General features: G+C 46.7%; 1 long non-coding RNA gene across 1 annotated transcript; it reads right to left on the bottom strand.

The window, feature by feature from the left end:
• Positions 1-8,447: 8,447 nt before the first annotated feature.
• LOC149353835 (uncharacterized) lies at positions 8,448-15,519 on the bottom strand. Its single transcript, XR_016289604.1, has 2 exons — positions 15,442-15,519; positions 8,448-9,667 (listed from the first exon to the last, which is right to left on the bottom strand). It is a non-coding gene; the product is annotated as an uncharacterized LOC149353835 (long non-coding RNA).
• Positions 15,520-16,170: the final 651 nt, after the last annotated feature.

Here is a 16,170-nt window from a genome sequence, read left to right as displayed (position 1 = left end):
TACAGTTCGTGCTCCAGGTACGCAGTGATGGAAGGGCTCAGGAAAAAAAAGAATTTTTGGGGAAAAAAAACTTTTCTGTTCCTTATTTCTCGAGGGGTAGAGAACAGGAAAAAAAAACGGACATGGTCTTCAAGGCTCGTAAAAAAGGTATTCTGCAATTATTTCAGTGAACACCAGAACTGTGATGAATTGCTGCGTCAAAAAAAAAATTAAAAAAAAAACAGCGAAATGTTCGCTTCATTTGGTATTGTGTTTCAGTTTCAAAATAATTCGGATTTGACCCGTACATCATGCTTAACGGTCAGTTAGATATGGACGGTCTAAATGACAAATGTGCGACTTCGTTCTACATAAGAATGCGGCTACATGTGGTGAAAATTTTAAAACTATAATTTAACTATACCCAAAATGTTGCTTCCTCAAGAAAAAAAAAGAGCATGTAGTCGTCTCTGGCCTCAGCAACTTTACGGCGCTTATTTCTCATTTCTGAAAAAAAATTCCCAGCCGCTAAGCGCTTAGCGTGGTGACGATAGAGAAACAAAGTGCAATTAGAGTACTGGCCTGCAATGCAATATGTGAGGGCACCACGTGAGAGTTCATATTATTTTACGATTCTTTATACTGTTTGCCTCATCACCCATCATATTCAAGTGCAATTGACGGCGGCTCAAATGTGGGCCTTTTAAGCTCGAAGACTTCAAGCCAGTGTCGAGTCCTGGCACAAATTACACTATCCCACAGATGTATATCGTTTGTGTCATCGCCTCATTAAGCATCATCTGGCACTGTGGTGCAGTCTGCTCAACAGGCGTTTCTAAAAGTTATACTCATCGGCTTGTTTGTCAGCTTCCTTCTTTTCCTTGGAGCAGTCACCTTTAGACAGCATACTCCCGGAGAGCGCAACTTTACACAGCAAGCACAGATACACTACGACTTTCTGAAGCAGTTTCAACAGGAGACTGATAGGCATTGCACAAGGTTACAATTTGGTTATTTATAATTTGTTTTCCGCAGTTAGTTCTAGGTATTGTAGTGGATAGGGCAACCGCACGTAAACCATACGTAACATTTCTTGAATAATAAGCATTTTGGAAAGAAATGAAATTATTCTTCACTTTATAAAAATAATGAACAGCCAAACTCAAATTATAGGAATGAAAGAAATTACGAACATTGAATGTCTCGAAAATATTTGTTTCGATAGCTGCGCTGGAACATAACGTAGAGCTCTTTTTCGAAGTGAAAACAATTTATACGAATCGGTTTTGTTCCAGGTACCCCACACCAGGTTGCAGTGTACAAGGTGGGAATGAACAAGAGCAAAATATAATTGTTTTTTTTAACCTGTAGTGAGAGCAGATGCTTAATACGATAGATAACACAGACAGACCTGGCCATTTTCGGTCTAATGTAGTTTACATGATCTGTCCACCCCAAATCACTGCGAAAGTACACACCAAGAAACCGGCAACTATGGACTTGCTCGATGTTCAAGTCATTAAAAACTAATTTGATGTCATAATATATTGGATTGTTCTTCACATAGAAGAGCGTAAACTTTGTTTTATTGACGGTTAACTGACGTTGATTAACAGAGAAACAAACCGCTAACTCGTTGAGCCAGGCATTAGACTGCTATTCAAGTACTTGAAGATTGGAGCCAGAAAAAAAAACACATTAGTATCGCCGACATACATCATAATATTAGGAGTTAATGGAATGTTGACAATGTCAATGATGTATAAAATAAATAAAAGTGGTCCCAGAATTGAACCATGAAGGACACCGAAATTTGTAGTACCAAAACTGGATTTTACATCGTGAATCTCAGTATTCTGAATCCGTTCGGTTAAATAACTCTCCGAAAGTGCAGTCACTACTCAGCAGATCCCATAAGTCTCTAATTTATAAAGTAGTATTGAATGCTTCTCAGAATCAAAGGCTTTGCACAAATCAAGAAAAAATTCCGACAGAAAAAAAGCCTGCTGGTCAAATATTTGGGGGAGTCCCCCAAGGAGGAGTAGATTTGTAATAAGGGAGTAATTACTCACTGACATCCACCCTTGGGTGATTCCCCTAAACATTTGACCAACACAGTTCTCACTTCGAGTTATTGATCAATTCGCTCTTGCCCTACCATAAGCTTGCCGTCCCGGCTAGCTCGGTTGGTAGAGCGAATGCTCCAGTGGTCCCGGGTTCGAACCCCGGAGCAGCACGAATTTTTCTTTAACTACGAAGTTTCTGAGAAAGCTGTGTAGCTTTCCTTTGTAGCCGAACGGCTGCGCTCGGGTGAATGTCAGTGAGTAATTGCTCCCTTATTAGAAAAAAGGCCTATTTTCAAAATTAGGGATTATAGAGTTTTTAATATGTAACAGAGCTGATTGGGTTGATTTACCAGCCTGAAAGCCATACTGTTGGAGACAGGTTTGATGTTTAGCTTGTAAGTACTTAGCCGCCTGAAAACTACACGCTCAGCTACTTTTTAAAACAGGGGTAATACAGAAATAGGGCGACAATTGTTCGGGTAATTTTTGTTACCTCCTTTGAATAACACGACAACACGCGCGGCTTTTAATTCGCTGGGGAATGCACCAGAGCGCAGCATTCTATTACAAATATGCAATAATATTATATTACAAATATACAATAATATTAACAGCACATTTGATAGGAAAAACAACAAACTTCATCACCTCCAGGTGAGCACGTGTTTCTAGAGCATTAATGATAGAAAGAACTGCGCCTAATGAAGTAGGTGACAAAAATATAGAATCAGTACTGCAGGAGTGAAAGTATGAGTCCACAGTCCGAGTTGAATGACAGCTAGCTAACAGAAGATTGGTATGTTGTGGCAGCTAAAAAGTGTTTACTGAGTATACTGGCAAGCGAGACTCCGGCATAATTCACCCCGTTGATTTTTAGCTCAGAGGGAAGATCATTTTTCCGGTTCCCAATGATGGCATTAAAGGGGCTGTGAAAGGGGGTCTCAACAAATATGCGATATGCCTAGGATGCTAAAGGGCGCAGCGTCACAAATATCCTCCAGCATAATTTTTTTTTATGCGTTTTGTGGAAGTTGAGTTATTTGTCGTGAAAATTTGAATTTCCGCGTGTTCGCGCCTTCCCCTCTCCTCTCGTCACTCTTTGCACGCTGAAATGTCGGTCCGCCGGCTCCACGCACTCGGCCCGTCCGCCCACCGCCGACGCGCGTGGGAATTCTCCAGGGGGCGGAGCCAACGCCTCCTAACGAATCAATGATGACATTAACCCTTATGCTACCCGAACAATTGCTATCCAGGAACACTGGATCTGAACACCAGAACCGAAGTGAAAACCGAACTGCTAGCACACCTAATTCGCACTTGGCCTAACTACTCAAATCGACCAGCAATTTTTTCCCTAGTTCTTCCCAGCATTCAAAATTTTCCGAAATTTTACATCTCTTGCTCTATAGGCTCCAAAACTATACCTCAAGGGATGAGAAAGTAGCGATGGTCTCGCATTTCCTACGCATAAATCCACGAAACAGACTAAACATTTGTTTTAACAATACGAGCTTCGTTAAAAGTGTTTCATGTATTATGAAATTTATTAGCGAAACCAAGGTTTTTAAGTAAAATTTGAATCAAACTTCCAAAGATATTCCCGTAGCTAAAAAGAAAAAGAAAAAATGCAATGAAACAAAATGTTGGCCTATCCAATAGCAAATATTTCTTAAAGAAATCAAAGTACTATAACTCGAACAGCGTACAGGCTAGAAAACAATCATCTTCAGGCTCCATAGTTGGGCACGCCAATGGGCACAACAGTCCGGTAAATCCTTCGCAGCGCAGGCAGTATGAAATCCTGCCCAAATGATGTGGAAACACTACTAATAAGACCATATGGTAACCCTTTTCAAAAAGGCCCCTGAGTCGGGCAAAACGGGCCCAAATCAGGAACTAACCGCGGTGCTGCCACCGATCGATTTTTTGGCTTGGTTCCTCGGATCTTCTTCGCCCTCTGAACTGAAGTTGGATGTCTGAGGCAGCATCCTCAGAGTCACTGCTGCATAGATTGTCGACAAAATCAACCGTGGATCTCGAGATTTGCCGCGTGAAAACCGAAGTGAAAACCGAACTGCTAGCTAGCACACCTAATTCGCACTTGGCCTAACTACTCAAATCGACCATCAATTTTTTTCTTTTGAAAAGGGTGCGTTCCCACGCTGGCGAAGAAGACCATTCTCAACTTCTGTGCTCCCCGCTGTTTTCGTAAGCGGTCCAAAAATCAAAGCTACGCGAAAAAAAAGAAAAACTAAAGAGAAAATTAAACTGCAGTTTTCTGGCTTCGAGGCTGAAGAACAAAAGAGTTCAAGAACGACGCGGACGCGTTTGAAATTCGCATTCGCATCCATCGTTAGTGGGTTACAATGTTCAATAGGCGCTGCACGGATAGAGATAAAAGTTAAAGTTTCGAACGCAAAGAAACAAAATGACTTTTCATGGGCGTGAGGAGATGCCTCTAGCAAGTTTTTATCGCAACGTTTTTGTAGAACACAATTTAATATAATTCTGAATGTTCTCCGAGGAGCCACTCGGCATTTTCCGCTGTATCGAGTGATGTCAAAGTGCACTTTATTGTGGCGTTACCGAACCTAGTTATAAAGAACAAAAAGCGCAAGAGGAGACGGGAAAGAGGCAGGCGACAACCCCTCTCCTGTCTCCTTTTGCAGTTTTTGTTCTTTATAATGTCTCACCAACTGGCCTGCAATTACGTCCTCTTATAACCGAACCCAGCGGTCGGCGACGCCGACGTCATCAGGAATGTGGTAGCCCAGGTTGGCCGGTTAACCATGACATCAAGGTGCACTTCAGCTCTGGCGCAGACCAAGCGATATAAGGTCGTTTGTAATTATTAAGGATGCGCACTGGTGTTTTGAGCACATTTTCATGACTTCTGGGCAAAAAAAAAAAAAACGGACACCCAAAAAGTTTGTCTGTACCCTTTTAAGGCCTGGACATAAAACGAGCTCTCATATGTATACATATCTCTTAGCTGTAGAGCTGTAGAGGCACAACTACCTTTATGACTTCAATAATATAAATACGGAGGAAAGACAAAGCAAACAGGCCCTGGAGATACAGTTGTCTTCAATCGGAGAAAGTAAAAGAAGCGCTTCGGTGCAAAAATTAACACCCACCTGGCTACTGAGCCCAACAACCACCACCACCCCCGAAACACCATTTTGTTTCCGCTAATATCTGAAAGCAAGAAAAAGCATTTCGAAAGCATTCACGCGTACCCGCGTTGTCCCAAAAATCTCCACAGATTTTTTTTGTCACATTTTCTGCCCTGGTTTTGCTCCGATTTCAGCGATATCCTTGTACTTTGTTCCATTAATTCCAGCTATACTCGTGACGGCTGTCACCTCAGCCGGGACTCGCTTGCATCGCCGCACGAAGCCTGGCAAGAAACAAATCAGGAGCACACCGCATTCGCTTTCATAGACATGCGGGGCTGCCACGCTCACTCAAACATTCGCCGTACGTGTCCCACGTCGTCGCGACAGCAGCTAGGAGGCAGCGGAGGAAAAGGGTATTCCAATGCACACGCAAAGGCGCGGCTTCATAATTTGCTGCTGTACACAACGGCCCTGCCCGGACAGCTGGGCAATTAAGGGAAGGAAGGCAGTGGTGTTGCCGCCAAACCATGATTTGTAGCAACAGCTGGAACACCCAAAAATGTATTTTAAGGTGAAAGGGCTCAATCTCCCGTCCGTCCGTTCGTCCGTCCGTCCGGCGTTACATACAGTGCCTGGGGTGACTCATCGACGAGCGCAGCTGCCAAAAGGTGACGTCATCTTCGCCGGCAGCGGCGTCGAGCGCTGTTCCGTCGTCAGTCGGTGTGCGGCAGCTAGTGGAGGAGGATGACTCCCAAGCGGTGCAGCCGTAACAAACATCGGCAGTCACTGGCAGTCGATGTACCGCGACAAAGGCTTTCGCCTAGTGCCCCCATTTTTAGAGCAGTTTGGAGCAGCTGTGCTTCATTTCCAGACGTAGCTTGCTCATTAAGCTGGCAATTTTGAAATAGGTAATTACAGTGTGAAGAAACTGAACTCTTGATGATATCTAACTACCTTTAAGGGATCCCTTATCTGGAGTACTTTGGAAGGTCATGAATGGCAGTTTGCCAATATCCCTCAAGAGGAAAGTATACAACAGCTGTATCTTACCGGTACTCACCTATGGGGCAGAAACGTGGAGGCCAACAAAGAGGTCAAGTAAACTCTAGTTTGGGCGAGTTGGTTCATGTTGAAAGAAAAACTGCTAATGGCGCAAGAAACGGGGACACAGAAGGCACACAAAAGCGTCAGTCCTGTCTTTTGTGTGCCTTCTGTGTCCCCTTTTCTTCCGCCATTACCAGTTTTTCTTTTAACAAACAGGGTTCAGCTTAAGTTAAGGACAACGCAGCGAGCTATGGAAAGAAAAATGATAGGTGTAACGTTAAGAGATCGGAACAGGGCGGAGTGGGTGAGGGAAGAAACGCGGGTTAATGATATCCTAGTTGATATCAAGAGGAAGAAATGGGCTTGGGCAGGGTATGTAATGCGAAGGCAAGATAACCGCTGGTCCTTAAGGGTAACGGAGTGGATTCCAAGAGAAGGCAAACGTAGCAGGGGATGGCAGAAAGTTAGGTGGCCGGGTGAGTTTAAGAAGTTTGCGGGGATACAGTGGCCGACACTGGCAAAGGACAGGGTTAATTGGAGAGACATGGGAGAGCCCTTTGCCCTGCAGTGGGTGTAGTCAGGCTGATGATGATGATAATGAACAAACAAACCCGTAGAAATAGGCTGCTCAAGTATACTTTTTAGCGTGAATACATGCATCCATACCATACGCGCAAAAAAAAAAAACATTTCGAACAATTAGGAATGATAAAATAGATGGCAATGTGCAAGTTCAGCGTTCTTGTCTTATTTATTTATTCAATACGACTGACGTCAAACACCGCACCCGCTGCGGTGGAACAACAGGTATGGCCTTTTTGCCGTTCCGAGCAACAGGCCGTCGGTTATATTCAAGGCGTTTATTTTTTTCTGTGCCTGCCCCTGCGCAACGTTGATTTGTCACAGAAAGAGTTGGAGGGAGATGAAAGAAGAAATTCCCCGCAAGCAGACATCCTCCACCGTCATCCCTAGCGGCGAAATTGGTGTCCTCCGAAAAATTAACTCTGAAAATTACCAGCTGTCCACCCTGCAGCCTCTGCCTTGTGCTGAGGCGTCGGTGCGGCTGCTTGTGCTTCTGAGGTATATTTGAGAAATAACTGCGCACGCGCTGCAAACACACATGAAGCAAGTCCTAATTCTTGTCTCCCAAACAGACCATGAACACCACTCCGAAAGTGCATTCGGCAGTGACGGAAGAGATGCTAGACTCCTCCTCTTACATAATCACTCCGAGGGCCATCACTCCCAGAAGCTCACTCATAACGCTATCTCTTTCAAAACAAAGCGCGCCTTCGCCACGTCGCGCCATCTGCTCTCCTGCAACGTAACCACTGCACTCCCATTGATCTACTTTAAACTGTCGAGTTTTTGCAAGAAGTCCGCTGTAGAAAAGTTGTCACCACTTTTAAGCATAAGTATTTTTTTTCTTATCAAGCAAACCCCTCCTGCTCTAATTATTCATAATGCTTTGGGGTCGGCAACGACCGTGCCTTCGTAATGGCGCCTGCACAGCGTATTGATGGTACCGACATCAGAAGGACAAGTAACATCGGGTTATAATTGCTGTTCACGATTCTTTACTGCAATGCGCGGCATCAACTTGGCTGATGAACTGCGGCATTTCTCCTCTCCCTTTTAAGAGAAAAGAAAACGCCTGGAGATGGCGCGACGCTCAGAAATGTTTCGAGTGCCTCTAGTGCCTTCCTATGCGCACCGGCACGAGTTTCTCTCTCTGTTCTCCTTTCTTTGCATTTGAATGCACCCAGAAAAGGAGACTGACGTCGATAAAAACACGCATTCCCCATTCAGAAGTGTTGCTTTTGAACAGAAAATGTAAATAACATCTTTTTTTTTTTTTTCAACATTTCCGAACTTGCGGAACTGGTCCAAAAAAGTTCAACAGTCTAAGTGACATTGCAAGTAGCAGCCAACTGATGGGTTATTTTTTTTGTCCAGGGCATACCTGATGTTCATGCATATTCTCTAGGTGAAGATGGCGAGGTGTCCCTCACTTCCTTGAAGGCAGAAGTGTGGAGGGACGGCCTCGAATCAGCGGTAAAAGTCCACTCACGTTATAGCGTGGATGACAAGGTAGCGAGGAAGATGCGTTAGGTGGCACCAAAAAACAAGTTGCTCACGCAATACATGCTGCTTACTAAATAAAATCACTGCTTGACCAGCCCGCAAAAGGCTTCTGGCCAGTGACGATGGCCGGCAGCACGACAGCAAAGGACACAGGCACCAGGAAACCGTTTATTGCACACAAGAAGCACTCAGTGAATGCCTACCGCAATGGTTCTCAATAGAAAGTGGACAAACATGAAAGGAACAGACATAGACGAAGCACAAAAGCGAAGCTTCTGGGTGATCATTTAAGCATGCGCTTTTAAGTAAGCCACTTTAAGGCACAGTTCATAACAAAAAACTAAACTAAACAACTGTGCTCTGTGCGTTTCACGAAGGCGTTTGTCATTTCTGATCCGAGCTCGTTTCAGAGCTCTTCGGATTTTCCCATTTTTTTTTTTTTTCAGTATTCCAACAAGAGCTTTGTGAGAAGATGAATTCTCTTCGTGAGCATAGCGTTCTCCTTCTCCGCTTCTCTCAGCCTCGCTTTGTACTCATTCGACGCGTCGAGGGCAACCTCCGGCGTGTTCCCTTGCTCTTCACCTTGCGAGCTGTCCTGACGTGATGTGCTCTGCTGATACGGCTCAGGCCACAGCAGTGTGCCGCGCGGCGGTTCGGCCAAATTCTGAGTGACTCGGAATGCAGGTTCTTCAATCGGCAGCAGGCCATTCGCCCTCATGACGTCGTCTCGTCTAAGCAGGTGTCCACGAAGGGCATGGGTTTGTTCCTGTAGCTGAAACTTTTCCCTCTTCAAATCTCGTACCTCCCTCATTTGGTCTGCTGACCACCCCACCAAATTGTCCCTGCGATCATAAAGGGCTTGCAGAGTGGTCGAAGCATTGATCATCGTTTCCTTATTTTCCATCTGCCCCTGTGGGATCATCACTGGTGGGAAGACAGTCTGTAGACTCGGCACCCCGTCCTTCAAGGAGCTACTCTCGAGCCCCACAATTTTGCTGCTGCTGCTTCGAGAAGAGGATGAGCATGAGCCAACGAAACTGAACTTCACTGGCCCGCGAGACGGCTTCTCCGGCTCAGAGTCACTACTGCTCCCTCCGCACGCATGGGTTTTACTTCTGCCGCGCTGATCCCGCGATGGCCTGGACCGTCTCCACTGCCGCTCTTTCGGACGTGCACCCGTTTCTGCGCCAAATGCTACTACGGCCGTGCTGGTAGATGGGGTCGACCTCGTTTCCGTTACTTTATCATCAGAAGCTGCCATACCTATGTCAGGGGGAACTGCAGTCTCATTATCATCACAGGTCTTCCTAGTTGCCGTCATCTCACCAGAGGAACCCTTGGTCTCTATGCCAGACTGTGAGAAAAGTGCCAGACCTGTGAGAAAAGTGAAGACACCGGTGTGAGACAAAGCTACAGCTTTTTCCACACAGACAATACAAACTCACGCATATCGATATGTATATCAGCGGATTATGGGTCTTTCGACATGGCGACGGTAAGGAAGATATGTACAGATGAGTATACAAAATGGGCCACGCCCCTTCGAGAAAGCACGGTGCCACCATAGGCGGAGCGCCGTGGACTATTCCCAAGTGCGTCCTTTCGTGCTGTCACCATTCCAAAATAATTCGCATCCACTAACAGGCAGCTTGACCACAGTGAGTCACAAGCCGCGGTGGCGCATTGGCCATGGAATTAGTCTGCGAGAACGAATTTAGGTCACCAGAGCGCATCTAAGCCTCCTTTCGACGCAGGCGAAATGCTAACACCTCCGCCAACTTTGCGATGTCACCGCACGTTAAAAAAACCACCAGCTTTGGGACCTTCAACGTTGCACTAGACGCCATCATAGTGCGAGAAGCAAAAATATGCCTCGAGCAAAGTTGCTGGAGTGTTGCTAGAATTAATCGCCGAGTGCGTCTTATCGCGGTCCGCCCGCCGCACTACCGGTAGCTAACGACCATCGCGTCAAGGGCGCCGGCCACATTCACTCTCTTTCTGCTACATAGCAGAACGCCTCAGCCATTGCGGGGTGCCCACAGGATAAGACGTGAAATGAGCTGACATTCCAGGGGCGTCCTGAAAACGCGTTTAGCCGCCCTACTCTCGAGGGGCGTTGCAGCATTCATGCGCTTGCGGATGCCGTATGCCAACGGTGGGATTCAATGCTGCAGTGAGCGGGCCGAACTGCCCCCACAGAGGCCAAATTCATTAGAAAATAATTATGTCCCACAGCGCAACCTCTTGCTAATGACTTGTTCCTCGATACTCCGGCACGGTACCCAACAAGTGCGTTTTCTTCATAGATTTCACTTGTTACACCCATAAGCAGTATCTTCATAGCATGCAACGGAATCAAACATGATTTACTAAAAATCGACCGTAGCCAACAAAATCTTATTGTTTGAAAGCCTAGTATCCCACGTGAATGCGTGGCGAATATCAACGGGAGACCGTGGCCAAAGAACCTGAGTGAGGTGCGACATTTGTTCCAGAGAATTATCAGCCTAGAAGAGGAGCCCGCGCACACATCGTCAACAGAAAGCATGGGAAGGTTTTGCGCTGTGCAGAAAATGAATGCGGTCCGTGCCTTTGAAAACGCGGTCGTCAGCTACCGAGAGAGCGAAGCGTGCAGGATTACTTTCGCGCAGTGTAAGCGCTGGCAGTGAGCTGGCGCAGCAACAGTGACGGCTACTGCGGCGTCATCTGGTGTCACTCAGTTTGAGCAGAGAGTATAGCTTGAACAGAAGAGGACGACTGCAGAAGGACGAGACCTAGAAGTGGCGTACATATGCCCAAACAGAAGTCATGATGCCAGGCCAATGGGCCAGTAGACATCACCACGGTTTTTCTCGCACTCGCTGGTGTGGTTGACTTTATTTTCTCATCGACTGTACACATTAGTGCCAGACAGAGAAGATAACCCAGAGAGGCAGACAGGGAGAAACAAAGCGATATTGAGGCAGCCAAGCACAGTAAGAGATAAGAAAAGTGACAGAAAGAGAGAGACAGCGAGGAACACAGGGAGAAAGCAGACAGAGGCAGACAGACGAACGTCCATATCCACATTCCGCATATTGGCATATAGAAGCCACACGATATTGATAGGATGAATGCAACCAGCGGCTTGCGAAGTCTGGTGTCATCTTTGTGCGTGCAGTGTAGACCGGTAAGGATGCCTTTTGCTGCAGGTGCCACCTCTCACCCCATTACCAGCCACAAAGGCGGCCCTCTTGCATGCAGGACCGCGCTTAGAACAGAGGTCAGTACCAATGATCGTGCAATCCGCTCTTTGTTTTTTTTTTTGTTGTTGTTGGGAGGCTATGGGACTCGCTTTATTAAGGCGGATGCCTTTAATGCCTCATCGTTGTAAGCAGTAGTTGTCGACAGAAATGTCACACTTTGGTTAGTAACCATGCAACCAATTAAAGGGGTGATATAGTGATGCTCCAAGTAAGTGGCACTGAGTTTAGTTAATTAGTTAATTAACCAATTAGCTTAATTAACCTTTCCGGTCAGACCAGAAAGATAAATAAAACCGAATAGGAAATTGGTCGAGTTAGGGAAATGAACCAGGGTCTCCGGAGTGCGAGACGAGCACGCTAACCACTCCGCAATTCCAGCTCGGTGGTTTGGAATGGACATAGGCGCGTCTAGTGAATACGGTGTCTTCGTTCACTCCCATCTTCCTCCCTTCCCTTAGGGCGAGGTACAGGTGTCCACCGAGATATGCGAGACAGATACATTTCCTTTCCTCAAAAAGCAATTTACCGGCGACCAAGGCGTAGAGCCAAACGGGCGATGGCGTTCTGTGGACTCCCTGGCAGCGTTGCAAGACGCTGTCGCGTTGCTCTCTTAGAGGCGAAGCTTAACATCTTAACCACACACATCAGTGACACAAGCAGCAATACCGCGCTTAAGGCTTTCGCCTCACCGCACTTAGGTCAACAAAGTGCCCCCCTGAATTTTTTTGAGGCATATATAATGCCGCAGTGAGAAAACTTGTTAGTAGTGCGCCGGCTGCGTCAAGACCAATTTCAGCCCGTTACCAACGATACACTCGTCATGACTGTCTTAAAAAAATGGTTCGGCTGTTAATACTATGGCCGCGGGTTCGATACCGGCGGTACTGGCGGTAATTAGATGCAGGTGGGATACAAAAACGCTCGAGTGCTGTGTAATGTGAATGCACTTTGAAGACTCCCAGGTGGTGAAAATAAAATCCGAAGCCTTTCACTACAGCATACCTCATAGCCCATGTGTCGCTTCGGAACATGAAACCTCACAATTTAGGATTTTGAATCGTCATGTGGATGGGTGGCACCCTTTGGTGTACACACAGTCACAATTAAAGGCTTTTTTAGCGCGCTAGCACGAAAACACCCAACCTCAGGCTCCGCCTACACTTGTCCCAAGTCACTGGCAGGTAGCCCACCTGCCAGCAGTCTTCATGGCCAGCTGTGCACAACACTCTATGGCCGCGAGTGGGTTTCGAACCCGCGGCGGCGCGAGCAGATCCGCTTCGCTGGCCACTGCATCGGACCACTACGTCGTCGCCGCAACCGGACATCCCGCGTGTTTAGCTGCCAGTCCCTCACTCTCTGTGCTTTGAAATGTCGCCGTCTTCATCGACTTTATCCGTGAGCAATGGATCAACAACACACCGCTATCGCACTGGCCTCTTAGACCGAGCCTCGAAACGAAACCGAAGTGCGAACGGACCTAACCCGCATTTTCCCCGAGTCCTCCAAATAATCCGCCACTTTTTTTTTTTCAACAATGATAGAAAACGTTTGACAACTTACAAAAACAACGTGCATTAGGAAAAAATAAAGTCACCAAAGCACGAGAGGGCTAAGTGAACCAACGCACTTCCGGCATGAGTCGAGAACAACGCGGTGCGGAGGTTCAGCTTCTCTACAAAGCATCGATGATATGTAGCCACCTGATCTCGTCTGGCATGCACAGCGAACGGCTTTCCTTTCTGGAATCTTTCTGCGTGCCACTCAACACAGCGTGCAGAATAAAATCGAGTAAACAGTTCCACAAAACCTCGCGCATAAGGCGACCAGCTCAAGGTTGTACATCTTAATTCCAAATTTCATGCTTTGAAAGCACCGATATAGCGAGTTTCTTCTCACGTAACGCAAGAAAACATATTCAAACACTTGCTTATCTTGAGCGCCGCGGGTCCGGGGCAACCGCCGAGCGCAACTCTGATAGGCCTAACGTATCTCATAGCGGCATAGGTAAAACCACGAAACCGTCGTAGAAGTGCCTAACAAGCGCAAACTGGGCCTGTATACTGTAACGATTCTGCAACAAATTCCATGCCATTTTTGAATTTCCCGCCTTTCGCTAATGCACTAACGCCACGCCCCGCGTTCCGTCTCCGCCATCGGTTGACGCCAAAAGCAGGTAGTCACTTAAGCCAATAGCAAAGGCAGGGAAATTAAAAAAATATACATAATTTCCAACCGACCGATCAGTACCTACTCGACAGCGCGAGCAAACGCTCCAGGCTGGGCTCTGAACGCGACCGCATGTGATGGATTTCAAGGAAATAAACCGAAGATGCAAGAACGTGGCCGATGAAAGGTCACGGAAATGACTCAACGAGCAGTAACAGAGCTCGTGTGGACGCTAAATGCCTGACATGTGCCGAGATGGAGACGAAAAGCACGCAGAATTACATGGTGTGAAACTCTGTACAGCCAGGCGTGAGGAGCATCAGTCTCCTTTCGAAGGCAGGCGACCGTTAGCTACTACAACACAAAGCCCCCCGCAGTGCGAGTGGTCAGCCAACTGCCAGGGGCGAAAATGCGACGTGTTTCCGGCAGATTCAGACAGAGCTGGAAATACGTTTGGGCTACGCGAGAGAAACGAGCGCGGGACAGCAGTGCCGCAAGTAGTCCGCGACTGAAAATAAATGACACCCAGTGAATACGAAACCGTGGCTCGGAAAAACCGGTGCATCTGCGATCGGAAAAACCATCGCATCGGTCATTCTCTTCAAGTTTTGCGTCCACGTGGCCGTACCACTGTTTTTGCCAACTCATTTTTTTCTCGTGCAGCAGCTGACTGGAACGGCCTTCCCCATAATATTGCTGCCATAACATGTTCATCATCATTTTCAAGCACTGTTGATTCCTGCATTTTGTAAACCCCACCCCTTATGTAACACCCTGGAAAAGGGTCTTTAAGGAAAATAAAGTGAAGTGAAAGTGAAGTGAAGTGAAGTCGAGGGAACACCACACAACGGGAGACAGCTTCTGACACTCGAAGAACAGAAGATAGCTTCAATCGGCTAAACCACTCGCTTGTTTACGATCAACTTTGGCACCTATGTGACATTTGGCGGTCAGCCGTTTTGGTTTATATTACGACTGGATGGGCAACTCGCCCGATGTTCTGAGAAATGCGCAAATCCTATGCGATAGACCTGCTCACAAAAAAAAAAAAATGCAATGTATTTTCAGCGCCATCTCTCGACGACAAATTGACGCAAATATTTGAGGCGAGGACCAAACATGATAGCTGCTCCCCATTCCCCAATGGCGAGATATGGCGCTTCTGGGACACCTATTACGCAACCATTCTTCCTTGGCCCGGCAACGCCGCTTACGAGACGTACTTCCGATTAATTCGCATTTACAGGGCAAGTACTCGCCCAAAACGTAGTGTAAAAGAAACCGGACTGCCAACTGCTACACCAAACGTTGCACGCAATTTCCAACGGCGCACAGATCGTGCAGATTCCCATGCTAGTCCGAGAGATTGCATCATGGCCACCGTTTGTGGCTATTATGTCAGCAATGGCTACCACTGCTGTTCCCGGCGCTATTGCAAACAACTTTTCCTGGTGCGACGGTTACTTACACTCCAACAAAAATGGCACCGCACAATAAAGCAATCAAGTTGACAGGTGATAAGTGCATGTATATGTTGAGTCCTCTTGCAAAAATAAACTGCTCTAGGGCACTTTACTCTGAGCCCGTTAGGCCTAGACTGATCATGTCCTCGTCACTACGCCGTGGTCACGACAGGTTGTACCATGCTGTACCGACACTGCAAGGTAGGTAACCAGAGCTGCAGACGCGACGTCCATAATTTCTTTTCATTCCTATCAACAGAGCGCAGTCACTCACCTGGTTGAACAAAACGCAATGGCCTGGAGTAGCAGGAACCGTTACTAGGCCACAACTGAACAGCCTGCACGTGTCTCCGACGGAAAATCACTGGGATCCCACCGTACCTCATTAAGGGATTGGATTGGATTTGATGCTTTCCCCTCATCTTCCTCGCTTCCACCCTGAGCGCGCTCGTTTAAATTCTCAAGATGCCCCAACGCTACGAAAACTGTGGTAAACAAGGCCTATGCTCTTTTTCTGTAAATAAAAACGCACCAGAACCGATATTTAGCACAAACAAGTGTGGTAGCGCTGACATCGCCGAGCGGGAGTAAAATTTGAAGGCCCGGGCCGTAAAAAATGCAATGTACCGTATTTTCCGGTGTATAAGACGCACCCTTGTATAAGACGCACCTGCCATATATGCAAGCTGTCACTAAAAAAGTTCGTATATAAGACGCACCCGTGTATAAGACGCACCCCAGTTTACCCAGTTAGGCTAGTGAGGCTTAATTAAACACGCTTGCGCGACTATCGCGAAATGCACCGTACCTGTGAGCAATTCTTAAGCAACGCTAAGTGATCGAAAAAGGCAACACTCACGCCATACCCGTCCACGTTTTAGCAAAAAAGAAAGAAAAAACAATACAGCTCCCCATATGTCCATAACAACATTTTATTTCTACTTGAAACCTTCGAAGTCTTCATCTTCAGATGCGCTATCAAAAGGTTCACCCATTTCTGGAA

Source organism: Amblyomma mixtum, chromosome 3 (assembly GCF_055824585.1).
Source record: "Amblyomma mixtum isolate Tamu chromosome 3, ASM5582458v1, whole genome shotgun sequence".
Taxonomy (NCBI): Eukaryota; Metazoa; Arthropoda; class Arachnida; order Ixodida; family Ixodidae; genus Amblyomma; species Amblyomma mixtum.
Note: the sequence above shows the minus strand (reverse complement) of the source record. Positions and strands in the feature narration are given on the sequence as shown.